This window comes from Anomaloglossus baeobatrachus, chromosome 3 (genome assembly GCF_048569485.1).
Source record: "Anomaloglossus baeobatrachus isolate aAnoBae1 chromosome 3, aAnoBae1.hap1, whole genome shotgun sequence".
Lineage (NCBI taxonomy): Eukaryota > Metazoa > Chordata > Amphibia > Anura > Aromobatidae > Anomaloglossus > Anomaloglossus baeobatrachus.
Window position 1 is genome coordinate 291,321,948 of NC_134355.1, and position 27,883 is coordinate 291,349,830.

At 43.9% G+C, this 27,883-nt stretch overlaps 1 protein-coding gene across 2 annotated transcripts in view; it reads right to left on the bottom strand.

The window, feature by feature from the left end:
• MTCL3 (MTCL family member 3) overlaps positions 1-27,883 on the bottom strand; it is a 131,994-nt gene that overhangs the window by 30,424 nt on the left and 73,687 nt on the right. The gene's annotated exons all lie outside the window — the stretch shown is intronic.

Sequence of the window (27,883 nt, forward strand, 5' to 3'; positions counted from 1 at the left end):
GCAAATAGAAATTTAAGATCAAAGGACAACTGTGATGTAAGAGGATTAAAGTATAGAGCAGGACAAATCCTAATAGAGTTCAAATTACTCTACATTATAAAGATGACTACTGATAAGCCAACACTGCCATGCTCTGTGGTGTTTGGTACTTGTTAAGAGCAGTTAATGCTCGAATAGGTGCGACTCAAGTACCTGAGTATAATGGAAGTCAATGGGGGACTCCAATATTTTTCGGGAAATCTTCTGGAAAAATGCTTGACTTCTCCACTGACTTCCATTATACTTAGGTACTCGAGTTGCACCCATCCGAATATTAACTGCTCGTTACGTGTACTGAGCGCCTGAGTATGGTAGTGGTCAATCATCATTAATGATGAGTAAGGATGAGGGAACAGTACAATGCTCGGTACTCGACATGATGAATGAACACTAAAATGCTTGAGTGCTCATTACTGGATTCGAGCAGGTCAGACGCTCAGATGGGCACAATTCGAGGAACGAGTATAATGGAAGTCAATGATTGGGCAGTTCAGCTCTCTACGCACATACAGCTGGCAATAAACAGAGCACTTTTGAAGGCAGAGAGGGTGGGTTTTTTTGTTTTTCTTTTACACACTACATCTAAAAACTTGTTTTGCCCTCCAGTAAAAGCCATTCAGAGACGGCACCCACCATTCACTGAAGCGAGCCGGCACTTTGTGTTTACTGTTTTATGAATGATACATACGCCAGAGAACCACAAGTAACCAAGCACCCTGATGCTCAATCGAGTAACGAGCATTCAGTTTTATGGAGAACCCTTTGTAAATTAATTTATTCATACCCATAGCAAGGCACTCACCTAATAAGGGGGTTTCACGTACCCACTCCACCGCTCTAAGCGGCTACCTCCACTTTCCCAAGAACAAGATTAAAGTACAGGCCTGTGCAGTATAATCATTTTTTTAAATTACTCTTTTCCATGATTTTTGCCGATATCCTGCAGTACAGATGAACTGAAGTCCTGCTTATCACTATCATGTTCAGCGCGGGAATGAGAGCTGTCAAATTCTATGATGTTCGCTCTCTACTGAAGTTAATCACCTAATATTAATGGCAGGACGTTGCTCAGTGTAGCGTGTAGCATGCTGCACAGACTTAGGCCTAAAACACACTTCCGCAAAAAAAACGTCCGTGTGACACGGTCCGTTTTTCGGGTCCGTGTTCCGTTTTTTTGGGGCGTTTCTCCGGTACATATGACATCCGTGTGATGGCGTATGCGATCCGTGTGTACGTGTAAAATGCCCGTGTATGTGTACTTGGAATGTCCGTGTGGAATGTCCGTTTGTGTGTTGCACAATGTCGTTGATACATGTCGGCTGACAGCAGACAGAGTTGCGCGATGAGAATGAACTCGGGTGAACTTCACCCGACTTCATTGCCATGCCGCGGCTCTGTCTGTGTGCCGCGTACTGATTAGCGGTCACCTGTGAAGGATTCACCAGTGACCGCTAATCCCCCGAGTGACTGAAGTGAGCAGCCCTCTCTCATACTTACCGCTCCCAGATCACCAGCGCGGCGAGGAACAGCTGTGCAGAGAATACGCGGCAACAATTACTTTGAAAATGCCGGCCGCTCATTAATCAATCTCGTATTCCCTGCTTTCCCCACCCACTGGCGCCTATGATTGGTTGCAGTCAGACACGCCCCCCACGCTGAGTGACAGCTGTCTCACTGCACCCAATCACAGCAGCCGGTGGGCGTGTCTATACTGTGCAGTAAAATAAATAAATAAATAATTAAAAAAAACGGCGTGCGGTCCCCCCCCATTTTAATACCAGCCAGATAAAGCCATACGGCTGAAGGCTGGTATTCTCAGGATGGGGAGCCCCACGTTATGGGGAGCCCCCCAGCCTAACAATATCAGTCAGCAGCCGCCCAGAATTGCCGCATACATTATATGCGACAGTTCTGGGACTGTACCCGGCTCTTCCCGATTTGCCCTGGTGCGTTGGCAAAATCGGGGTAATAAGGAGTTTTTGGCAGCCCATAGCTGCCAATAAATCCTAGATTAATCATATCAGGCGTCTCCCCGAGATACCTTCCATGATTAATCTGTAAGTGACAGTAAATAAACACACACACCAGAAAAAATCCTTTATTAGAAATAAAAAACACAAACATATACCCTGGTTCACCACTTTAATAAGCCCGAAAAAGCCCTCCATGTCCGGCGTAATCCAGGATGGTCCAGCGTCGCTTCCAGCTCTGCTGCATGGAGGTGACCGGAGCTGCAGAAGACACAGCCGCTCCTGTTAGCTCCACGCAGCTAATGAAGGCAATAGCGTGATCAGCTGTATTCAGCGTTGGCCGCGAGTAACCTCAGTGACAGCTCAGCTGATCGCGCTATTGCCTTCATTAGCTGCGTGGAGCTGACAGGAGCGGCTGTGTCTTCTGCAGCTCCGGTCACCTCCATGCAGCAGAGCTGGAAGCGACGCTGGACCATCCTAGATTACGCCAGACATGGAGGGCTTTTTCGGGCTTATTAAAGTGGTGAACCAGGGTATATGTTTGTGTTTTTTATTTCTAATAAAGGATTTTTTCGGGTGTGTGTGTTTATTTACTGTCACTTACAGATTAATCATGGAAGGTATCTCGGGGAGACGCCTGACATGATTAATCTAGGATTTATTGGCAGCTATGGGCTGCCAAAAACTCCTTATTACCCCGATTTGCCAACGCACCAGGGCAAATCGGGAAGAGCCGGGTACAGTCCCAGAACTGTCGCATATAATGTATGCGGCAATTCTGGGCGGCTGCTGACTGATATTGTTAGGCTGGGGGGCTCCCCATAACGTGGGGCTCCCCATCCTGAGAATACCAGCCTTCAGCCGTATGGCTTTATCTGGCTGGTATTAAAATGGGGGGGGACCGCACGCCATTTTTTTTAATTATTTATTTATATATTTTACTGCACAGTATAGACATGCCCACCGGCTGCTGTGATTGGGTGCAGTGAGACAGCTGTCACTCAGCGTGGGGGGCGTGTCTGACTGCAACCAATCATAGGCGCCGGTGGGTAGGGAAAGCAGGGAATACGAGATTGATAAATGAGCGGCCGGCATTTTCAAAGTAATTGTTGCCGCGTATTCTCTGCACAGCTGTTCCTCGCCGCGCTGGTGATCGGGGAGCGGTATGAACCGGGGGAAGAAAAAAAACGAGCGCCAATGTAAGTATGACTGAGAAAAGCAGAAAAAAAAGTAAGGATACTGAATTTAATTTAAAAAAAAAAAAATAAATAAGATCGCTAGTGTAAAAACGCACACGCACGAAACGTGCTGAACATGGACATACTCCGTGTGCGGTCCGAGCAGGCACGGACCCATAGACTTTAGCGGGTCCGTGCCTGCGTGATGCCGGCCAAAAACAGACATGTTGTCCGTGTAGAAAAGCGCACACACGTACTTATCACACGGACACACGTTCCGTGTGATTTTACGTGTGTGTGCCATCTACCATAGAACAACATGGGTCTCCGTGTGTACGTGTCTCCGGTACGTGCAAATACGTACTGCACACATACAAATTAAACGGATGTGTGGTGCGGGTCTTAGGGAGGTCAGTGCTGCAGGTTTTTGGCAAAAATGGCTAATAGAGTGATTTAGAAAAATTATTCTACCGCAAAGTATTGCATGGTCATAGTTTTCTTGTTGACATCAGTTCTGAGTCCCATACACATTAGACAATTTGGTTGACATTGACATCTGGTTTTGGCTCACAAAAACTGATGTAAAACACTGACCAAAGACTGAACATTATAAACGTGGCCTACAAAAGGGTCAGGCATTCCAACTCAGACTATACAACCCTTATCCCCAATTTGTATAGTGGTTTCCCCACATCATCAGTCAGGGAAGAGTCGGCAAGCCCCACATACACACTAGACTGTTGATCAATCTTGTCAATTGGGTGACTTCATTCTCATATGAAAGGTTAAACTTGATGGACATGTGTCTTTTTTCAACCTATATAACTATGTATTTGGGCTTCTAGGGTTAGAACATGGTAGCTTATTGAGTTTTAAGATATGATTTGCAGTCAAACTCTACAACTTGGCCACCTAATGGGAATTGTTCCAATGTGACGAAATTTACAAAAGTTACATCCCTTTTTTTTGTTAGTCTTGACCGGTAACCAAATTATATTAGCTATCTTATACTCCTTATTAGACACTCACCAATACATATCAATTATATGTACTGTATATTTATCACTTTTTTGGCTGCGATTTTCATAATTGTAACAAAACCATGGTATTTTTACCAACACATTGCATTATAACAATAAAAGGTGCAGGTGTTCTCATCTCTACACTGATGCCGCATATCGCATTCACGTCTGAGACCATGATGCATGGATTTGTCCTCGGGTTTCCTGATCTCAACTTGGCAGCCCCATAGGTATAAATGAGACTGTCAAGTCGGGGCAGGAGACCCAAGTATGTGCATCACGGATGTGTGAATGCATCCTAATGCAATATCTGTTACTCAATAGGGAAGGCCTTTGTGGGTTGGAGAATGAGAGGTTCACACCTGCTCTGCCCCTTTCTGGATCTGACAAGTGATTTACTTGCATTTGTAAATGGCAGCCAATGTAACAAGTATAAATAACTTTATAAAGCCATTGCAAAACGAAGTGTTTATAGAAAACATTTATATTTAGGACAGTGCAAAGAACATTAACTGCCAAGACGCTGGAACACATAATTTCTTCTGGACTGTAGGAGGAGCAAACTACCCTTTAATTATCACTTCTAACTTTCATCTCGAACCACCCTTTACACCCTTCACATTCTAAATCATTTCAAAAGGAGCACAACTGCAGTACCCCGGATCAGCCACTTAACAATGTGATGGAGCTATTCTGTTCAGCTATATACACTGTTTACATCCCACCACTGGTAACAGCTGATCATAGGGTCCTGGCTGTCGGACCGCCACTGATCTGATATTGATGACCTAAACAAAGGTCACTGATATAATAGTGAAAAAATCTGTGTATGAAAGCACAAATAACGCCACTTTTTCATATAACCCTCAACCGTTGGGACTTCCACCGATCAAGAGGAAACGGTCCCATGTCCTCCATGTTAATGAAGCAGTTGAGCACATGCTTGACCACTACGTTTAATGCACATGCGTGAACACTGCTCCCAATACATAGAGGGTGTTCAAACTTGCACAGGATCCCAATTCTTATAAATGGTGGAGGCCCCCATGATTAGATCCACCAGCAATCATACATTCATCACCTAGCCTTTGGATTAGTGATACATCTTGCTAATGAGCTAATCCCTTTAAGTTTTATAGGCACTTATTTGTATCCCAAGTGTATCCTAAGTGCAGGAGATTTTGTATTTCTTTAGAACAGTGCTGCTTGAACCATTAGGCAGTGCTCATCAGTGTGGCAACCACAATTATTGAGGAGATGCAGCTACGGAATGGATAAAAAAAAACACCCATGCCTTCCTATGGTTGCACAGTGTGAGATGTTATATTAACATTATATAATTTTTATACCAGGTTCAGAAGGTGAAATAAAGGTTAAAGGGGTTTTCTAAGGTTCAGATAAATTTCTGCAGTCACTTTTTTGTGACTGCATATTGCTGAATCCTGACTGTGTGCAACGTGCACACTGTAAAGGGGGCTTTACACGCTACGATATCGTTAATGTTTTATTGTCGGGGTCACGTTGTTAGTGACGCACATCCGGCGTCATTAACGATATCGCAGCGTGTGATACTTACCAGCGACCTTAAGCGACCTCAAAAATGGTGACAATCGTTCACCATGGAGAGGTCGTCCCAAACTCAAAAATTGGTAAGGGTTGTTTATCCATGTTGTTCATCGCTCATGCGGCAGCACACATCGCTGTGTGTGACACCGCAGGAGCGAGGACCGTCTCCTTACCTGCCACCGGCCACAATGCGGAAGGAAGGAGGTGGGCGGGATGTTACTTCCCGCTCATCTCCGCCTCTCCTCTTTGATTGGCCGGCCGCTTAGTGACGTCGCGGTGACGCCGAACGTCCCTCCCCCTTGAGGGAGGGATTGTTCGGCAGTCACAGCGACGCCACCGACTAGGTAAGTATGTGTGACGCTGCCGTAGCGATAATGTTCGCTGCAGCAGCGATCACACGATATATCATGTGCGACAGGGGAGGGTACTTACACGCTTGATATCGCTAGAAATTGCTAGCGATATCACTACCGTGTAAAGCCCCCTTGAGACTATGTGCCCACGGGACAAGGTATCCGCGGACTTTTCCGCAGGGTTGTCTGCAGGTTTCCCGCAGCTGCTCCCCAGAATCCGCAGCTATCCATTGCTACAGGTTCCAAGCATTTTTGTTGCTGTAAACCTGTCTTACAAGTGCGGAACTACCTGCGGAATTCCCGCCCTGTATCTCCATAGTGAAGGAGCTGGAATTCCTGATATTTCCGCATGAATAATTGACATGCAGTTACGTGCGGCTGCGGGACATCCGCAGCATATTCCGCAGCTGCACATACCGCAGCATTGATACAGCACTCCCCAAATCCCATAGGGTAACATGGGGAGTGTCTGTACTTGCTTAAACCTGCGGATTTATCTGGAAAATCCAGATAAATCCACGGGTTTTCCTGCGGCAAAATCCGCAGGTACATTGTCCCGTGGGCATATAGCGTAAAAGGGAACCTGTCACCACTTTTTTGGCCTATAAGCTGCTGCCACCACCACCAGGCTCTTATATACAGCATTCTAACATGCTGTATATAAGAGCCCAGGCCGGGGGTATAACATAAAAACACTTTATAATACTTACCTAACAGTCGCGCGGTGGGCCTTATGGGCGTCTCTGTTGTCCGATGCGGGCGCCTCCCTTTGCAGCCATCTTCGTCCTCTTTCTGAAGCCTGTGTGCATGACGCGGCTACGTCATACACACTCGCCAGTCCTGCACAGGCGCACTACAATACTTTGATCTGCCCTGCTCAGGCCCTGAATTCCGGCGAGTGTGTATGACGTCGGACCCGTCATGCACCACGGCTAGAGAAGAAGGAGAACAAAGATGGCCAAAAGAGGCGGCGCCGGGACCGGAAATGGAGGCGCCCATAAGGCCCACCGCGCGACCATTAGGTAAGTATTATAAAGTGTTTTTTATGTTATACCCCCGGCCTGGGCTCTTATTTATATACAGCATGTTAGAATGCTGTATATAAGAGTCCGGTGGTGGTGGCCGCAGCTTATAGGCCGAAAAAGTGGTGACAGGTTCTGTTCTGTTGCCTGCTAGAACGGTAATCACAGAAGCGTAAGTATACAATTCGCATGGTTGGGGTCATGTGTTGAGTAGAAACTTTTCCTGCTTCTCTTAGTTCTATTGGGAGAAGAGGATGGGAAGCTAGTCAGCACATGACCACTAGTATGCAAATTGCAAGCTTATGCTCCTGTGACCACCTGATCGAAGTGGCTAGTAGAGCTGAATTTGATCAGTGAATTTTACACATTGTCAGTATTCCGCAAAACTTGTGATTACACAGACTAATTTTAGGACAATGAAATAATAGCTTTAAAAACCCACTGGAAATATATCCGTTTTTCACTTTTATTTTTTTATCTCCCATACATTTTTCATTTTCTGGCGACATAGCCATATATGAGTCGTATTTTTTCAGAAGTTTTTAAATGATAATAACATTCATTTTCTTGAACAGAAGAATGAGAATTTCATTTCTTTAACCCCTTTAGGGTTTCCAAACTCTGAAGCAATTAAAAGAAGTGACATAAGAGGGGACATGTGCTCAGCAATGTCGTTTTGACATTAGTGCGCATTATGATCATGTTTTAAGTTACATTTTCAGAGCTTTTTTCAGGCAGAATCTGCCTGATAAAGACGCCATGTGTGCATAGTCTTTTGGTTTTTGACCGATTTTCCTTGTGTTTTTTACTATGTGTGCACACATTCTTAGTTTGGGTTAGTAATATGAGAACAGGACTGGCACATACAGTCATGCACCTCACTAGTCGATGTCTCAATTAGGCTTAACACCAATTGCACACAACAGAATTCTGATCAGATCAAGTCATAGCAGGACCTGAGCACAGAAAAGATGCAAATGTTTCCATTAATTTCTCTGTGTTTGTTCCACTTTAGCCTCCAAATACTAATGCAAAATAATGTCCAAACATGACTCATACGAGTAAATTCAGAAAATTAGAAGAGTTGGCAGGGCCCTTTTTTTTACTTGGAATTTATTACATAGTTATTGGCATTCGGGCATCTTGTGGCAGGCTGCTCAGCTGGAGTGCTCTGTGTCATTATGAGTGATATTTTTCCAATATTCTCCTCCCTAGGGTTAAAGAGTTTACCGCACGTTTGGTCAGAAATGCACTCCTGATACCTTCATTTCTCTAAACATGATGAGATGAGAAAAAACAAATTATTTAGTAACCCTTGACTTTGCCATCACATGGCATTAATCTCAATTGGAAAAGCATATTCATAATAATACTACTTACAGTATTTTTTGGTTTATAAGATGCACCGGACTATGAGATGCACCCCAAATTTAGAGAAAAAAAAGGTAAAAAAAAGGGGAGTCTGTCTTACAATCCGGCGGTCTCTTACCGGGGGGGGGGACTATGGCAGCGGAGCGGGGTCACAGGAGGCATGGGGGGTGGTGCAGGCGGCGGGTGTACCAGATGCTGTGAGATAGGCAACTTCCAGAAACAAAGAAATGGCGCAGATTGAGCTATCGGCTCAATGACAAGCCGAGGTCTCATCTGCAGACGTGCCACCTCTGGGCACCATTTTCCTTAAGTCTGCTGCTGGGAGTCCAATGAGCGGAGTTGGCGCGTGCGCAGATGAGATCTTGAGCAAGGAGCTCCATCTGCGCACGCATCGCCTCCAGGTGCCATTATTTGACCCACATAATGCCAACATTTTCAGGAAGCCCTGCCTTTCCGCCCGCCCACCGCACCAGCCCCAGGACAGCCCGCTGTACTGGCCCCAGCACAACCCACCGCAAGGGCCCCAGCACAGCCCATTGCACAGGCCCCGGCACAGCGCCTGCCTCCTGCGACCCCTCTCCACCACCTCCCGGTAAGGTGCATTTGGATTATAAGACTCACCCTTCATTTTCCTCGCAGTTTTTTGGGAGGAAAAGTGTGTCTTATAATCTGAAAAATACAGTATATTACATAGGTGTCAACATTGTTTTTACAGGTTTTTCAATTTTATTATAAAAAGAGAAGGAAAAAGAAATAAACAAAAGGTCTTTCCAGTTCATGTAATTATATACTAATTACTAATAATTTAACAAAAACATATGAAACTGTTTTAATATGCTTTGGATATCAATTTGCTAATACTTTCATGATTCGGTATGCTGTGAATGAACAGGAACATACTGCTTATTTGCACGCTGATAAAACAGGTCTAATTTTTTTTTTTCAAGTACCAAGGTCTTTTTAATGTATTTGAGGTATTTTGAAGGCACTGAATTAAAAAAATCCAATTACTTTTGCATAATTGGTTCTAGTTTTTGAGATAATGGACATCCATGAAAATAATGCATTCCCCAATGCGACTTGTGTACGATAAATGTAATAGTTTTTGGTCTGTCTTTTGACTTTTTAACACTGTCTTTGGTATTTTGAATTTGAATATGTAAGCCTGCAATGTTATAAAAATGACTTTTTGAAGCCAGAATTCTACTGTGAATTTGCTGAGGAAAGAAGTTGGCTACATTAAAAGTTTGTCAACCCAGTCTTGGTGTATACCCAAAAACGTTCTGTCCTAATAAGTTAAAACATGTAAAAATAATGACTTCATCAAGAGGAGCCGGAATTAACAATCCTGATGTATTCTGATACATCTGTGGAGAGCACAGTGAAAAACAAAGAAGAAATATCACAAACTTTGTGCATTGACTATACCTGGTTTACTTTAGAGTACAACTTGGAACCATGGATAAGTCTTGGGCTCCACATATGGTTTATGTCATGAGGGTACCACTATGGAGAGTGATCCGTTCTATTTTTTATTTCAGGACATCACAGCACAGGGCTACATACAGACTTGCTCAGGTTAATACTGCTGGCTGTGCAGTTTCTCCTTTATCCTGTGCTGCTAAGGTTAAGTAATTTCTCTGGTCTCCTAATTTCTGGATGAAAGCTATAGCCGGCTGTTCTGTGTTGCTAACTACCTTTGCTATAAAGATGCCTCTCCCAGCCCAGGTAATTTCTAGTGATAGCTTCTGCTTAGCTTGCCTGTGGAGAAAATCTGTGCTCACCAGGAAGTCATTCAGAGATCCATTGCTGGAGTTTGATGTTTGAAATCTGAGTTGTTCTTTTCCCTTCCTTATTCTTTTTTGGCTTTGCCTCACTGGTCCATTTCTCTTTACTTTCTCATGTCATTTGGAGTGCTTTGTATGATTGCTGTTTATTTTACCCCTACGTGTCTAATCTTCTCTGTGGCTTTAACATAGAGCGGAACTAGCGTTCCTGTTACCTTGCTTACTAGAAAGGGCTGAGTCTAGGGAAAGACAAGAATAGGCACGTGATCGGCGATGGGGTGGAAAAACCCATATAGACATGTTAGGGAGTGCAGGGATCAGCCTCAGGTGAGTTTAGGAGCTGACTCTGCTCCCCTTTCCATAGTGCCTGGGCCCACTATTGTATCATATTCACGGTGTACCCTGTGTGTTCTTGCACTCTCCAGGGGTTCCCATGTACCTGCTGGAACCCCGATTATTATCAGCACCACCATTTTTAGGGGGTCAACTATGGACTTCATTGCTGCTTTAGCTGAGCAGTTGCATAGCCTGTTATTGGAGGTGGCAGATCTGCACTCGGTCATGTTGCAGGCCCATTCACAACCTGGGTTTAGCAGAGGTTTCTCCCAGGCCATACCTGCCGGAGCCTACATTAGCATTGCCATATAGGTTCACTTGAGGACAAGACAAGTTTGTTGCATTTAGGGAGGCCTGTAAACTTAACTTTAGGCTTAAATCGCAGTCCTCAGGTACCGAGGAGCAGCAGGTGGGTATAGTTAGCTCATTCCTCCAGGGGAATCCCCAAGCCTAGGCTTTCTTTCTCCCGTCCAGTTCTCAGTCACTGTGGACAGTTGAGGATTTTTTACTTGTGCTTTGGGGCTCATTTATGATGATCCTGACCGGGTCCCTGGCTGAATCCAAACTACATCAGATTCGGCAGGGTGACCGGCCAGCTGAGAAATTCTGCTCTGAGTTCAGCAGATGGTCCACGTACACCAGGTGGAATGATCCATGCTCCAGAGCCATTTCTGTCTAAGTCTCTCTGAGAGAGTAAAGGACACGTTAGTCTTGTATAAGACTTCTGTCTCACTGGATGCCGCCATGTCCCTGGCTAGCTATGCTGACCATTGTCTTTGTGAAAGATCAAAAGAGACAACATTGCCTAGCAGGGATACTGTGTTTACTGAATGTAGGTCTGTGCCCACTGAGGAACCTAGGGGCAACTCGTGGCACTGGTTCACCTATAGTTTGGTGCAAAATTAGGGCTTGTTTCTTTTGTGGTCGTAAAAGTCACTTTGTAGGAACCTGGATACAAAATTAAACAATTAAACAAGGGAGCGCATGTGGAGGGTCTGGGAGATAGAGGTGAGGAAGAGAAAAAGAATCTGCTCACCTGATGTGGTTGTGCAGCCCTCGCACAACCACGGTATAAGACTTGAGTGTGGTGTCAGAGCTCTTCTAACCTGTTAGCCCACGATGTCCATCCAGGGAAGCACATTCCTGAAGAGCTGGTCACATGACAGATCACTGGGCGTCTCTGGTAGTCTGACCTCCGTAGCAAGCAGCTCTTGCCGTGAACCCACAGAGGGGAAGATCAGCAGTAAAGTATAGAGGCACAGTCTGATAGAGCGCTAAGGAGGCCACAGTATTAGATTAATTTTTTTTTTAAAGAATTTATTGTTTTCTATCAGCCACGGTGGCTGATAATAAACAATAAATTCTTTAAAAAAAAAAAAATTAATTTAATACTGTGGCCTCCTTAGCGCTCTATCACACCGTGCCTCTATACTTTACTTTGTAGGAACCTGTCCTTCAATACTAATCTGCTGCTTTAATACTAAGCCACCAAAAGAATTATCAATTCCATGTTGCACGGAGGATGTACGTATTTCCTCCGTTAGCAAGCCACAATTTTGTCCGCCCGATGAAATCCTACTAGATGGAAAGGTGTATATTTCCATATTTTTGATAGCGGTGTGGGGTTCAATTTGATGGACATCCAATTCGGCCTGACCCAGGGCCTTACTCCCCATTAGCTACGTAAGCCTATTCCCACTGTCACCATCGATTCTGTAACCGAGTCAGGGACACTTCATGCAAGTCATTCAAGGTTTATGTCTTTAGGTAGAGGCCATACACACATAATCCATTTATTGTTTTGTGCTGGTGGATCTACCCTCCCTGGTAGATTTAGGTCATCCTAGGCTGACGCTATACGATCCAGTGGTGGACTGGCAGGCTTGGGAGGTAGTAAGATGGAGTGAGTACTGTCTAATAAATTGCATGAGCAACTGTATTTCTATGGTTGCTATCAGGTCCTTGCCTGAGTATGTGACTTTGAGGATGTTTTTCTGAGCAAGGGTGTCATGAGCTGCCACCCCACCACTCGTATGACTGTTCAGTCAATCTTATGCCAAGGGGCCAAGTTGCCTAAAATCAGGTTATATAATATTTCAGGTCCAGGGTGGTAGGCCATGAAAGAGTACAGCACAGGAAGCCTGGCTAAAGGACATATTAAACCCTCCTGTTCTTCGGTAGGGTTTTTCTTTGTTAGGAAAAAAAGATGGGGGCTGCGCCCCTGTTTGGATTTCCATGAATTAAACCAGATCACTGTTTTGGGATCTGTACCCCCTCCCTCTTCTCCTGGCTCTCTTTAATCAGATTAACGGGTCTAAATGGCTTACCAAACTGGATCTGAGGGGGCATAGAATCTTATCCAGATTAAGGAAGGGGATGAGTGGAAAATGGCTTTAAACCCCGAAGAGGCATTATTAAAACCTTGCTATGCCATTTGGGTTAACTAATGCTCCCGCCATGTTTCAATATTTTGTTAATGACATTTTCCGACATCTGGAGGGTAATTTGTGGTGATATGTTTATTCTCTGGATCAAAAGTCACACCAGGTAGATGTGAGGCAGGTGTTACATGTTTTTTTGTTAGGAAACAAATGCTATGCCAATTTGGAAAAATGCTTGTTCGCCATTCAGGAGATTCAATTTTTGGGGTATCTATAATCATCCACTGGTTTTTGTATAGATCCCCCTAAAGTATGGGTGGTACTCGACTGGGATCTTCCTGAAAATCTGAAGGCTTTACAGCGTTCTTGGTTTTGACAACTATTACCATAAGTTCATCAAGAACTTTCCGGTAGTGGTCAAACCATTAACTGATATGGTCAGAAAAGGACAGACTTTTCTAAATGGTCCAATCCTGCCAGTGTTGTATTTGCTACCCTAAATTTTGTTTCTGCATCGGTCCTCATACAGCCTGATGTTGTACTGTCGCAGGGATTCTCCCGGTAAATGGTGACGATATGCCTTTTTTTCTAAAAAGTTGTCTTCTGCTGAAAGAAATTAAGATATTGGCAATAGCGAACTCCTGGCAATATAGCTGGCTTTTGAGGAATGGCGTCATTTTTTGGAGGGGGCAGTACACCCGGTCATTGTCATTACAGATCATAAATATGTATTATTTGGAATCTGCTAAACGACTTACTCCTATACAGACAAGGGGGAGTGGTTTTCACCAGATTTAATTTCTTTGTTATTTATCATCAAGGGGATAAAAACGTCAAGGCTGATGCATTATTATTATTACAGATGCATTATCTTGTTGTTTTCCTGGTGGAGGCAATGGAGGCGAGCCTCTCCCCATTTTGCAGAAGGGAATCATCATTTCTACAATATGTTCGGATCTTGAGAAGGAGATTGCGGAGCCTCACGGGGACGCCCCTGCCTCCTGTCTTCCAGGCAACTGTTTGTTCCTCTGAATTTTAAATGAAGATCATGATTCACTTCAGGCGAACATCCGGGGAGTAAAATAAGTACTGAACTGCTCTCTTGTCATTTTTGGTGGTCTAAACTATACCAAGATATTCAGAATGATGTGTCAGCAATGTTTTTGCAGGTTTGAAGACCCCTTATACCTGTCTGTCCAGGATTCTAAAACAGTCATTCTTAGTAGACACCATGGACACACCAGTTTGGTGGATTTTTTTCACTGGTCTACCTGTGTCCGCTGGTAGAACTGTAAGGCTATGTGCACACATTGCGTAGTGTACATGCTGAAAAATCTGGCAGTGCATGTGCGCTTCAAATCGCTGCAGGAACACTGCGTAATGGGTGCAGTGTGTCTGCAGAATAGATGCCGATTTCATGTGCTCTGGATGCTGTGATGAGTGGGAGCAGCATCCAAAGAGCACAAAATAAGTGATATGTTGCTTTTTTGAGCGCAGCGATTTGGATCAAAATTTCAGCATGCAAATTGCTGCGCTCTCAAAGATGGATTATGCATAATCTTCATAGATTGTGCTGGGGACGTAAGACGCATGCGTTTATGTTGTAGTGCAATATGCAGCATAAATGCATGAAATTACGCAACGCGCGCACATAGCCTAATACTGGTAGTGGTTCATAGGTTCAGCAAAATGGCTCATTTTACTACTTGATCTGCACTTCTGCAGTGCTAAAACATTCGCACAAGCGGTTATCAATGAGATTGTAAAACTGCATGGGCTTCCCTTCTGATATTGTATCAGATCGAGGGACCCAATTCATATCAAAGATTTGGAAGGCATTTTGTGCTCATCTAGAGATTCATCTTTAATTTTTGTCCGCCTTTCACCTTCAGTTCAATGGGCAGACTGAACGGGTGAATCAAAATCTTGAGACATATTTAAGGTAGTTTTGTTTCTGAAAATCAAGAGGATTGAGTTTCTTATTTACCACTTGCAGAGTTTGGAGTGAATAACTGTCATAATAAATCTACAGGCAAGTCCCCGTTTTTCGGGGCATATGGTTTTCATCCTCATTTTTGCATATTTAATGGAAACCGTTTCCTCAGGAATTCTGGGGAGGAGTGGTACTCTTCATTCATTTCTGCTGTGTGGAAAAGGGTTCTGAATAATTTGAAGGTGATGAGTTTGAAATGTAAAAGTATGGCTGATTGTAAGCACTTGGCTGGTCTGTATCTGTGTGTTGATAATATGGTATGGTTGTGTACCAAGAACATTAAATTGAAGGTCCCTTCTTAGAAGCTGGGACCCAGGTGCATCGGGCTGTATAGGATAGTCGACCTTATCAATCCAGTAGCTTTTCGACTTGCATTGCCTCCTTCGTCCAAAATTCATAATGTATTTCATAGTTTTCTCCTCAAAAACCATGTTGCTTCCTCGGACCCAGCTTCCTCCTTCCCCAGTTGTTGTTGCTGGAAATCTAGAATTGATCTGAACCCAATGGAAGTCACTAATTGGGCAGTTCGGGTCTCCGCACACATGCAGCCAGCCATACAGATAACTTCCGGAGGCTCCACATTACTTCTTCCTGTCGTTTGCAATGTTTTGCATTATTGCTGTCTAATCCTCTGTGTTTTTAACAGAGCAGGAATAGCATTTCCATTAACCTGCTCACTTGACAGGGCTGAGCCAAGGGAAAGACAGGGATAGGCACATGATACGTGACGGGGTGAAAGAACTCATATAAGGTTGTTAGGGAGTGCAGGGATTAACTCAGGTGAGCCGGTGCAGAGAGGTGTGCGGGGGGAGGAGAAAATATTCATTTTCCTAAACAGTGGGCACACATGTTCTCCCCAGCGCTGACTCCTACCTCTTTTGACCCCACGCCACTGCAATTTGCAGCGTAGGGATCTGACTGGTCTCTATGCTGCAATGCATTTAAACTGGATGTGTGCACTTGGACTCAGATCCAGCTAAAGCAGGCGATGGGGGTCGGCGGGACCCTATACCGCGTGCTCCAATCTTAGGTGTCCATTGAAGTGAAACAATACCCAACAGCAATGTGAATCAGGGTGAGTGGCCACATGATAGGGTGATCTCATGTAAACTTCTACAGCCCAAAAAAGAGATGCAGACGTGGTGCTGAAATTTATACACCATATTCCTGCACCAAATCTGCAACTCCTGGCAAAAAAAATCGCATGACTACCGCATCAAAATCGCATTGTATTTTGATGTGATTTTTTGCCAGAAGATGCAGATTTGGTGCAGGAATACGGTAATCTGCACGTCTTGGCAAAAAAAAAAAGCAGAAAAGTGGTTTTGACGCCGTTTCGGTGCGGTTTTCTGCCTTCTGCCAGAAGATGCAAATTTAGTGCTGAAATGTCTGCGCCAGATTTCTACACCAAATTTGCGTTTCCTGGCAGAAAACAACACTGAAACTGCATCTAAACTGTTTTGTGCATTTTTTCCCAAGAGATGCAGATTTGGTGCTGAAAGTTATACACTATATTCTTATACCAAATCTGCATCTCCTGGCAAAACATCGGATCACTATCGCATAAAACCGCATTGTGTTTTGATGTGATATTTTCCAGAAGATGCAGATTTGGTGCAGGAATTTGGTGTATAAATTTCAGCACCAAATCTGCATCTCTTGGCAAGAGAAAATGTGGTTTTCTGCCAGGGGATGCAGGTCTGTGAATTCTGTTCATCTGAGGTGAGGTCACTGAGTTTAATGAGGACACCTGAAGTCAGTTTACCTGCAGTAACAGGTGGGGTACCGTGGGAACCTCCAGCTATGACCGCAGATAAACTAAGTGATGTCACCGCTCATAGGGGAGGCTAAGTCAGGTCAGTCTCTGTCTAAAGCCTACAGCATGTGGACATGTTCTGTGCCCCCCGCACACTGTGACTTTAGTATGTATGTAGCAGACCTGGAATTGTTGTGGGACCTCATGTGGATTACGTTGGAACATGGGGTTTGGGGTTAATAAAGGGGTGAAACAGGGTGCATTCTTTGTATTTTAAATAAAGCATTTTTTCCGTGTTTGCATTTATTTCTTTTCCCTTCCAGATTAGTAATTGGGGGGGGGGGGGTCTCATAGATGCCTCCCATTACTAATCTAGTGCTTAGTGGCAACTGTGAGCTGTCATTAACTCCTCATAATACCCCAATTGCCACCGCACCAGGGCAATTGGGATGAGCCAGGTAAAGTGCCGTTAGATGCGACAATTCTGTGTGGCTGCAGGCTGCTATTTTTAGGCTGGGGGGGGGCAATAACCATTAGCCTTCCCATCCTGAAAATACCAGCCCCCAGCTATCGGCTTTAACAAGGCTGGGTATCAAAATTTTAATTTATTTAATTTAAAAATAAATAAATTTATAAAAAAAAATCTGCATGTGGTCCCTTTTATTTTTATACACAGCCAAGATATGAATACGACTGGGGGCTGCAGCATGTAGTCGTATGCTTTATCTATGCTGGATATGACCCTATGCCAATTTTTTTATTTATTTATTTTTACACTATAGACACGCGGACAGTGCGTGTAACTCCAACCATTCAGACATGCTGTCACACAGGATGGGGTAAAGTATGACTGCAACCAATCACAGATGCTGGGACTGCTGGTGGGTGGGGGAAGCAGTGCATATGCATGAGGGATAATGAGCAGCCGGAAGTAGTGATAGAGCTGTGCAAAAGACTGGTAATTGCCTGCTTTTCCCTATTTTCTTTTTTTTTAATTACCAGAGTTGCCGGATCTCGATAAATGTCTGAAGTTCCCTGAGAATTCCAGGTCCGGGGTTGTTGGTGCACAGGCACTTGTGAACCCACACGGATATAGACATTTACAGTCCAGATCCGCCCATCACTAATCAGGAGAAATGCTGTTCTTTGTGAGTGCCGGTGCATTAATATCCAGAGAGGTGCCGACTAATATCCAATATAATTCAGGTGTGCCTCTGTAGCTGTAAATGTGACCTAGGTTAGGGTTCCACTTATATATGCTTTGTCTCTACCCCCTTACCCCTGTGCTGACCCCTCTTGCTTACAGCATAAGATCATTATAAAAGGTAAGAAATTCAAACACTCAAAACATAATGGAAATTTATATGTGAAACTTTGGACTGAATTTTACAGTTCAAGTATAAAATTATTTAGCTATAAAAAAATGTAGTGATGCTGAGAAAGCCTGTAAGTCCTGTTACCCCGACTCACTTAGAGTTTTTGATAGCATTTTGTACACGTAAAGTCATGTGGCACAAGTTGTCGATCACTCTGTGTTGAATATAACACCCAAGATTTGATTGTCATTTATAGGAGACTTGACCTCACAGATCTTGAAAAAGGAAACTTTGGTTTTACTTTTTTTTAGGTTTTAGGGCCTTTAATTTCAGATTGGTAGGGGTCCAGATCCTAGGACCCTGACCTTCAAAAGACAAAAGACACACACGGCAGACTATGGACAGAGCAATCATAAGATTTCTACAGCATCCATCCTCGTCTGTGTGAGCGCTAAGGCAGGAGCTGTACACTTGTAAGATGTCTTTTGACCAATAGGTGAGGTTTTAGGATTCGGACCCATACGATCTGCTCAGAATTAAAGGCCCTAGAACATATAAAAAAATTAAACACTAGTTTACTTATTCTTTATACCAGGCATTCAAGCCTGGAGAGTAACATGTTGTCAGTTTAGAATAGAAGCTAGAAGAATTCTGTATGTCTTACTTAGGCCAGTGTAGAGACTTTAGCTCACAATACGTAATGCAATATATTTCCAAGACCTTAATGTTTTATGTACATTATACCTACAATATATACCGTACTTACTGGTGTTACAGCTTACTCGTTTCACAGTTAAAAGAAGAAATTAGTTACTAGTTACAAATCACTATACTATAATACCTGCACCCTAATGTTGCATAGCTGGAATTTTCAATACTATATTAAAGCCGAGTGACATGTCTTGAAGAATACTAATATTTCATACCCAATCATTCTGATAATGTAGACATTTACTAAACTGAATATAATACTAACAGCTCAGTTATTATGGATATTCTAAGGTGGATACTTATGAGCTGGAGAAGATTTTAGCTATAGTTTATGGCTATTTATGCATAAATTTTAGTAAATCTGTCAAGCCTTAGTTCACCACCCCAGGCCACTTTTTTATATGTTAAGGTGGTGTTAATACTGCGGAGAGTACACATATTTGCGATCACGGCACCATAAAGATCTTTGACTATCATATTATGACACTTTAGGGTTCATTCACATCAGTTTTTTATGTGTCAGTGCTGTCCGTGTTTTTCATGGATAGCCCTCGTACCTGTGATAGTCCATGGGGCTGTTGACATTTCAGAGATTTTTTCAGACTAAATGGTCGGTCCAAAATTGCAGGGACATGTCTGATATTGACCCAAATGTCAGATGAAACTTTCTATGGGTCCGTGAAAAAATCGGGCAGCACTCGGATGAAATCAGTATGTTGTCCGTTTTATACTGATTGATAGCAGAAGGTGGAAAAACTTTCTTTTTCATTAGTGAAAAAATCCGATCAAACTCAGATTAAGCTCACATACAAATCACTGATTAAACTCAGTCCATTTTTCATATACGGTATATATACTGTATATATATATATATATATATATATATATATATATATAAAGTCTAACTGAAGCCTTAGTTGTGAAAAACATGGAAACCCTAAAATTTCCATTTTGCTCTGAAAGGGCTATCAAAAAATCATCTCATCATTATTTTTCATGGTCTGAATATAATCCTTAAACGAAATTTGCAGCATGCACTAATCTCTGTATTTTGGATGAGACTCGCCTATTCAAGTCTCTGGACTGGGTGCGCATCGAATCATTGCGGTGTGAGATCGGACTGATGTGTATGGACATCTGATTGTGCCCGAAGTCTTACAGTGTTAATATAATACCGTAGTTATAGCTAAGGCACAACGCTAAGTCCCAAAGCTTTAGCTGCTTCCATCCATAAGGTTATTTAATTAACATTTGGAAATCTTTCTCAGTTCCACAGTGAACAGGAAAAATACCATTCCCATTTTGCATTGATTTACTGAGGAATTTCCTTTAAGCCTTGAATCATTACTCGGTCTAAAGTTCAGGGTGTGTCACTGAATAAATGTGATGCGATTCCAAAAACTTAACAGATGTGGCCCAGAACTGAGCACATTACTCACCCTCCGCTTCACATTTGTCAGAGAAATAGGACACAAGGCATGAGACATTAACCCTTTCACTTGCTTAGACCACCTAGATTATTTACACCTTCCGCTACATAGATAAAATGCATAAAGCACCCCAAGAATAAGAGGAATAGGGTTATTAGACCCTAGGTTGTGTCCTACCATGAGCAGCATTTACGGTAGTAATAACCGACAGGAAACAAAAGTATTAAGCCTCATGCTAAATTTGAGAGCTTAATATTTATATATTTGGGTGGTATTATAAAGGGCGTCCTGCACGCGTGTGCTCCTCTTGTTACGTGCATTCCCTATAATAAAAATATAGGATTGCTCATAACTGGTCACATTCTTATAATTGGTCCAAAATGTCACCCTGTTTAAGAGCGGATTAGTCACTAAATTTCACAATGCAAACTCCATATGTGTCACTGGCAGTCACAGACAGAAAACTGCCCCTGTGTAAGAACAATATATGGGCCCCTTTGCAGCCCAAAAGCTCATCAAAATGCACAGTTCCACCTGCTTTGGAGGTAGAAATGGCCCCCCTGCCTCTTGGGCCCCAGGTTGCACCAAGGATATGACGCAAGTCAGCTATCCACGGAACCCACCTGGAAATAACGATATGTATAGAAGAGATACACCGTCCAGCCATAGGCGAAGTCTAAAGAAATACTTTTATTCTGCCATTAGTACATCAGTGCAACGTTTCGACCTGCTATACATTTTTGTTTGAAAAATACCTATAGCAGGTCGAAATGTTGCACTGATGTACTAATGGCAGAATAAAAAGGATTGCCTTGGATAACTTCACCTACGGCTGGATGCTGTCTCTCTTCTATGATCCAAAAAAAAGTCAGCTAGCTAGCCAAATAACTGGATAGCCAGCCAGCTATGTAGCCAGACAGACAGCTAGCTAGCTAGCCAGCCAACCAATTACCTAGCTAGTCGGCCAGTCAAGCTAATGCCAGACAGCCAGATAAAAGGCAGAGGTCACATTGTAAGGTCAACAGTCAATGTGACACAACAGTGTCCCTAGCAAGCCAGCTAGCCAACCAGATAGCCAGCCAGCCATCTAGCAGAGCTACTGCTAGTCTGCCAGATTTATAGGCAGACGCCACATTGTGAAGTCAACAGGCATTGTGATAGAACAGTGTTCCGAGCAAGGCGTGGCCACATTGATGACAAACTAGTGTTCCATTATGCCAGGTGGATACGCAGTGTAACATACCAGTGTTTCATTTATAGACAGTGACTGCCCAATGATAATAATAATAATAATAATTTAAAAAAATAACATTTTTTGGGGAAGATATTTTTTAGGTAGGTAGGTAGAGGTAGGTAGTTAACGAAAGACAGAACCCAAAGAAAACAATAAAAAAGACAGACAACTAGATAACCAGCCAGCTGAACAGCCTTCTATCAAGCCAGTTAGCTAGCTACCCAGCGATCTAAACAGCCAGTCAACTCACCAGCCAGCCAATTAGCTAGCCAACTAGCTAGCTAGCCAGCCAGGTAGGCAGTGAGCCAGCAAGCTTTCCATCTAGCCTGCTAACCAGCCAGCCAGCTAGCCAGCCAGTCAGATGGATAGCCAGCCAGTCAGCTGAACAACTGGTACAGCTACTTCCAGGCAGCCAGATTTATAGACGAAGGCCACATTGTGAGGTCAGCAGGCATTGTGACACAAAAGTGATCTAAACAACCAGCTATCCAGGCATATAGGCACGACAAAGCTGTGGAAAGATAAGGCGCAATAGGGTCTTACACGGTATGACAAATGGTGGTGAATGTCAAAAGGAACACTCACCTGGTGGGGTTGTGTCAGTCACAACCCCTTTGAAAGCATGTAGATAACGTGGAAGGCAGCGGTCCCGCAGCAAGGAGTAGTTTCAAACAGCAGGAGAAAAGCAGGTTTTGAATACCGCGCCAAACCACAGGAGTCCAGGTGAAGATAGTAAAACTCTTTCCTTTATTTTCACAGGTCTACGTGTTTCAAGGACATATCCGGCCTCTTCCTCAGGACAAATGTGCAGAGAATACTATAGCGAAAAAGAGGCCGATGGCACCCATATGTATGTTGAAAGAACGCCACGTATTCACTAATGACGTAATCATCCTCCTCGTGACTGATGGACACGTGAGAAGGTGGATAAAGTTCTGAATGTTGACAGCAGAAAAAAAGGAAAAAAAGGGAAGAAAAAAGAAAAAAAGGGAAAAAAAAGGAGAAAAAAGAAGGAGAAAAAAAGGGGAAAAAGAAGAAAGAAAAAGAAGGGAAAAAAAGAGAAAAAGGAAGAAAAGAAGAAGGGGGAGAAAAAGAGGAAAGTAAAAAGAAAAAAAGGGGAAGAAAGAAGAAGGGGGGGAAATGCTGTGAAGCAGTAAATGAAGCATGGAAAAGGAAATGTGTAGAGAAATGAATATGAAAAAAGGAAAAAATGTGATGACTGGTGGGGACAAAAATGAAGATAAAAAATGATGAATGAAACAGATGAATAAAATGAACAATGATGAAAATGAAAAATAAAAAATGAAAAATAGAAAAAGAAAATGAAAAATAAAAATAAAATGAAAAAATATGGGGCATGTGAATGTATAGATTCCTGGGAAAATAAATGACTTTATTGATATTTGTGTGGAAATGTATGAAAAATTGGCTTTAGTAAACATGTGATCGAGATGCCATAAACATAGAGACTTGGAGTTAAGTGTTTATTTTTATTTGTGTGTGTTTCCAAATGTGTAAGAAAATTAAATGGAGAACTGCAAAGGATTAGGGGTGAAAGTGCAGTGAGAAAAAAGTGTATTGGAAGAGACTTCCATTAAGGCCTGCGACACACATCCGTGCCGCCGACACGTGTTTGTCATTTTTTACACGTACCGGCGGCACGGAGACACGTTAAGCAATGCTACTCTATTGTAGCAGGCACACGCACGTAAAACCACACGGAACGTGTGTCAGTGTGCGTTTGTACGTGTGTGCGTTTTTCAAAGCGCTGACATGTCAGTGTTTTCTCCGGCAGCACGGGTGTCACACGGCCCGCACCCATACCACACGGGTGTAGTGTGGATGCGGTCCCGTGTGACATGCGCCGGAGAAAACACACGTGTCAGTGAAAAAAAAACAAAACATTAACTCACCTTCTCCAGCCCTCCTGTCTCTGCCGCTGCTGCCTCTTGCTGCCGACCGCCGCTCATTATTGTTATTTAATATTCACTTCCCTGCCTGGCAGCAGCGGGGAGACGGGAGGGCTGGAGCCGAAGATCAGCACCACAGACAGCAGCGCGGACAGCAGGAAGGACCAGGTGAGTATGTAAATTACCGGTTCTACGTGTGCTATCGCGGATAGCACACATAGAACACACGTGGCCCGCACGTACCAGAGACACGTACTTACCTGCACGCAACACGCAGGGGAAATACGTGTCTTTCGGCACGTGCGTGATTTTCACATGAGTGTGGCAGAGGCCTAACACAAATTGGAGAAAACCAGAGCTGCGGGCTGAGTATTAACAGTTGCTTAATAGTGGCTCCGTGGTGGATGCATTCAGCTGGTAAAAAAAGGTATGGAGCGGGAACGGTGTCAGCCCGCAAAAGAGGTTAACTGAGGTTGACAGTGTGGGAAAAAGTGATGTGCGCCTGCGCCAAAGGTGATCTAAGGTGAACGAACATGTGGAGCAGGAGAAAAAGAATGAAGGGCGCCTGCGCTGAAAGGTAACTAAAGGTAGATACCGTGGGAAAAAAATTAAGTTTAGTGCGCTTGCGTATGGAGGTAATAAAGGGCTAGAAATGTGCAGATCATAGCCGTATTATCGGCTAGGAACTGTGACAGTGATTTAATATAGAAGAACATGGAGAATATGAAAAAAATGGAAAAATATAAAAAATGTTTTTATATTTTTCCATTTTTTTCATATTCTACATGTTCTTCTATATCACTGTCACAGTTTCTAGCTGATAATACGGCTGTGATCTGCACATTTCTAGCCCTTTATTACCTCCATACGCAAGCGCACTAAACTTAATTTTTGTTCCCACGGTATCTACCTTTAGTTACCTTTCAGCGCAGGCGCCCTTCATTCTTTTTCTCCTGCTCCACATGTTCGTTCACCTTAGATCACCTTTGGCGCAGGCGCACATCACTTTTTCCCACGCTGTCAACCTCAGTTAACCTCTTTTGCGGGCTGACACCGTTCCCGCTCCATACCTTTTTTTACCAGCTGAATGCATCCACTACGGAGCCGCTATTAAGCAACTGTTAATACTCAGCCCGCAGCTCTGGTTTTCTCCAATTTGTGTTAGGCCTGCGCCACACATCCGTGCCTCCGGCACGTGTTTGTCATTTTTTACACGTACCGGCGGCACGGAGACACGTTAAGCAATGCTACCCTATTGTAGCAGGCACACACACGTAAAACCACACGGAACGTGTGTCCGTGTGCGTTTGTACGTGTGTGCGTTTTTGAAAGCGCTGACATGTCCGTTTTTTCACCGGCAGCACGGGTGTTACACGGCCCGCACCCGTACCACACGGGTGTAGTGTGGATGCGGTCCCGTGTGACACGCGCCGGAGAAAACACACATGTCATTGAAAAAAAAACAAAACATTAACTCACCTTCTCCAGCCCTCCTGTCTCTGCCGCTGCTGCCTCTTGCTGCCGACCGCCGCTCATTAATCTCATTGAATATTCACTTCACTGCCTGGCAGCAGCAGCAGCGGGGAGACGGCAGGGCTGGAGACCGAAGATCAGCACCACGGACAGCAGCGCGGACATCAGGAAGGACCAGGTGAGTATAATAATTACCGATTCTACGTGTGCTATTGCGGATAGCACACGTAGAACACACGTGTCACGCACGTACCAGAGACACGTACTTACCTGCAGGCAACACGCAGGGAAAATACGTGTCTCTCGGCACGTGCGTGAATTTCACGTGAGTGTGGCAGAGGCCTTAATGAAAGTCTCTTCCAATACACTTTTTTCTCACTGCACTTTCACCCCTAATCCTTTGCAGTTCTCCATTTAATTTTCTTACACATTTGGAAACACACACAAATAAAAATAAACACCATAACTCCAAGTCTCTATGTTTATGGCATCTCGATCACATGTTTACTAAAGCCAATTTTTCATAAATTTCCACACAAATATCAATAAAGTCATTTATTTTCCCAGGAATCTATACATTCACATGCCCCATATTTTTTCATTTTATTTTTATTTTTCATTTTCTTTTTCTATTTTTCATTTTCATCATTGTTCATTTTATTCATCTGTTTCATTCATCATTTTTTATCTTCATTTTTGTCCCCACCAGTCATCACATTTTTTCCTTTTTTCATATTCATTTCTCTACACATTTCCTTTTCCATGCTTCATTTACTGCTTCACAGCGTTTCCCCCCCTTCTTCTTTCTTCTTTTTTCCCCTTTTTTTCTTTTTACTTTCCTCTTTTTCTCCCCTTCTTCTTTTCTTCCTTTTTCTCTTTTTTCCCTTCTTTTTCTTTCCTCTTTTTCTCCTTTTTTCTCCTTTTTTTCTCTTTTTTTCTTTTTTCTTCCCTTTTTTTCTGCTGTCAACATTCAGAACTTTATCCACCTTCTCACGTGCCCATGAGTCACGAGGAGGATGATGACGTCATTAGTGAATACGTGGCGTTCTTTCAACATACATATGGGAGCCATCGGCCTCTTTTTCGCTATAGCATTCTCTGCACATTTGTCCTGAGGAAGAGGACGGATATGTCCTTGAAACATGTAGACCTGTGAAAATAAAGGAAAGAGTTTTACTTCATTCACCTGGACTCCTGTGGTTTGGCGCAGTATTCAAAACCTGCTTTTCTCCTGCTGTTTGAAACTAATCCAGGCATATAGGCAGACAGTCAATGATCCAGCCAGCCAGAAAGTTACCTGCTGGCCAGCTAGCCAGCCATCTATTATGCCAACCAGCTAGTCTTCCAGCAGCTCGCTAGCTAGCCATCAAGCTAATTAGCCAGCCATCTATTCAGCTGGCCAGCTAGCTTGCCAGCCAGCCAGCCAAATGGATAACTTGCACAGCAAGTTCCAGGCAGCCAGATTTATAAGCGGAGGCCACATTGTGAAGTCAGCAAGCACTGTGAAACAAAAGTGTCCCTAGCAAGGCGTAGCCGCATTGATGACATGCTAGTGTTCCGTGATGGCGCAGCCAACCCACCAGCCAGCCAGCTAGATAGCCAGCCAGCCAACTGGCTAGTTAGTCAGCCAGGTAGTAATCCAGCCTACTAGCCAGCCAGCAAGCTGAACAAGCCAGATGGATAGCCAGGCAGTCAGCTGAACAACTGGCACAGCTACTTCCAAGCAGTCATATTTATAGGCGGAGGCCACATTGTGAGCTCAGCAAGCTTTGTGACACAAAGGAGGCAATCTAAACAACCAGCTATCTCACTATTTGGCAGACAGTCAATGAGCCAGCCACCTAGCTAGCAAGCCAGCCAGGTAGTTAACAGCTGACCGGCTAGCCACCCAGCCAAGCTAGCTAGCCATCTATCCAGTAAGTCAGCTAGTCTTCCAGCTAATTAGCTGAGCAGCCTGCTAGCTAGTCATCAAGCTAACTAGCCAGCCAACTAGTCAGATGGAGAGCTAGCCTGTCAGCAAGCCAGCCAGCTAGCTAGTCAGCCATACAGCAAGTTATCAGCTATCAAGCTAACCAGCCATCTATGATGCCAGCCAGCTAGTCTTCCAGCAGCCTGCTAGCTAACCATCTAGCTAATTAGCTAGCCAACTATTCAGCTGGTCAGCTAGCTTGCCAGCTAGATGGACAACTGGCACAGCAACTTCCAAGCAGCCAGATTTATAGATGGAGGCCACATTGTGAAGTCAACAGGCACTGTGATGTAGAATGAATGGCAGGGTGCAGGGGCAGCTGTGGCAGGGACTACCTTCTTGCTTCAGTGCAGCATTAGATTAGCACTTTGCACCACCGCCTCCATTCCACTACAGGGGAAGGGGTGCTTTAAGCCAGGACAAGTTCTTCCTTATGGGCCCTCTCACATCTGCCGAATTCAGCAGGCCCCAGGGTTCCCAAACACCACACAGAGTCTGTATCCTTCATAACCATAAGCTTCTCTTTACTGAACAGTTTCACATACAACTTCTGATCACGCCAGTGGTGGGCACATCCTTCAATAGTTACAGGGGACAACATCTTCATTACACATAACCTTCCCGAGGTCCATTCTAGCACTTTACTGCGGCCGTTGCTGTTAGCAACCGGAGTTCCATTAAGTTTGCCAGCCAGCCACGTCCCTGGTACTCGGGCTTCCGAACCCCTCATCCCCTCTCTCATCTTCATCCTGTCAGGCAGATTCACATAGTCCTTCAGGGGTCCGTCTTCCACCTACATTGATCAGCTGTGACGGTGGGTCCCTGGGGACGGCTTTCTTCTATCCCAGTCTGTCAAGACCTACTCTTACTCTTGAGGAGCCTACTGAACTTCAGCCTGCAGAGGGGGTTCGTTTGGTATATGCCAGGGGCAGCCACCATCCTGACCGTCCGGACTTCACCCTTTTGGGACGTGGTTCGGGCAGCCCACCTCTCACCAGCGCCCCTACGTGTCCGGTGTCTAGATATGACCCTCCGGGTCCTAATTACTCCTTCAAAGGGACTTCGC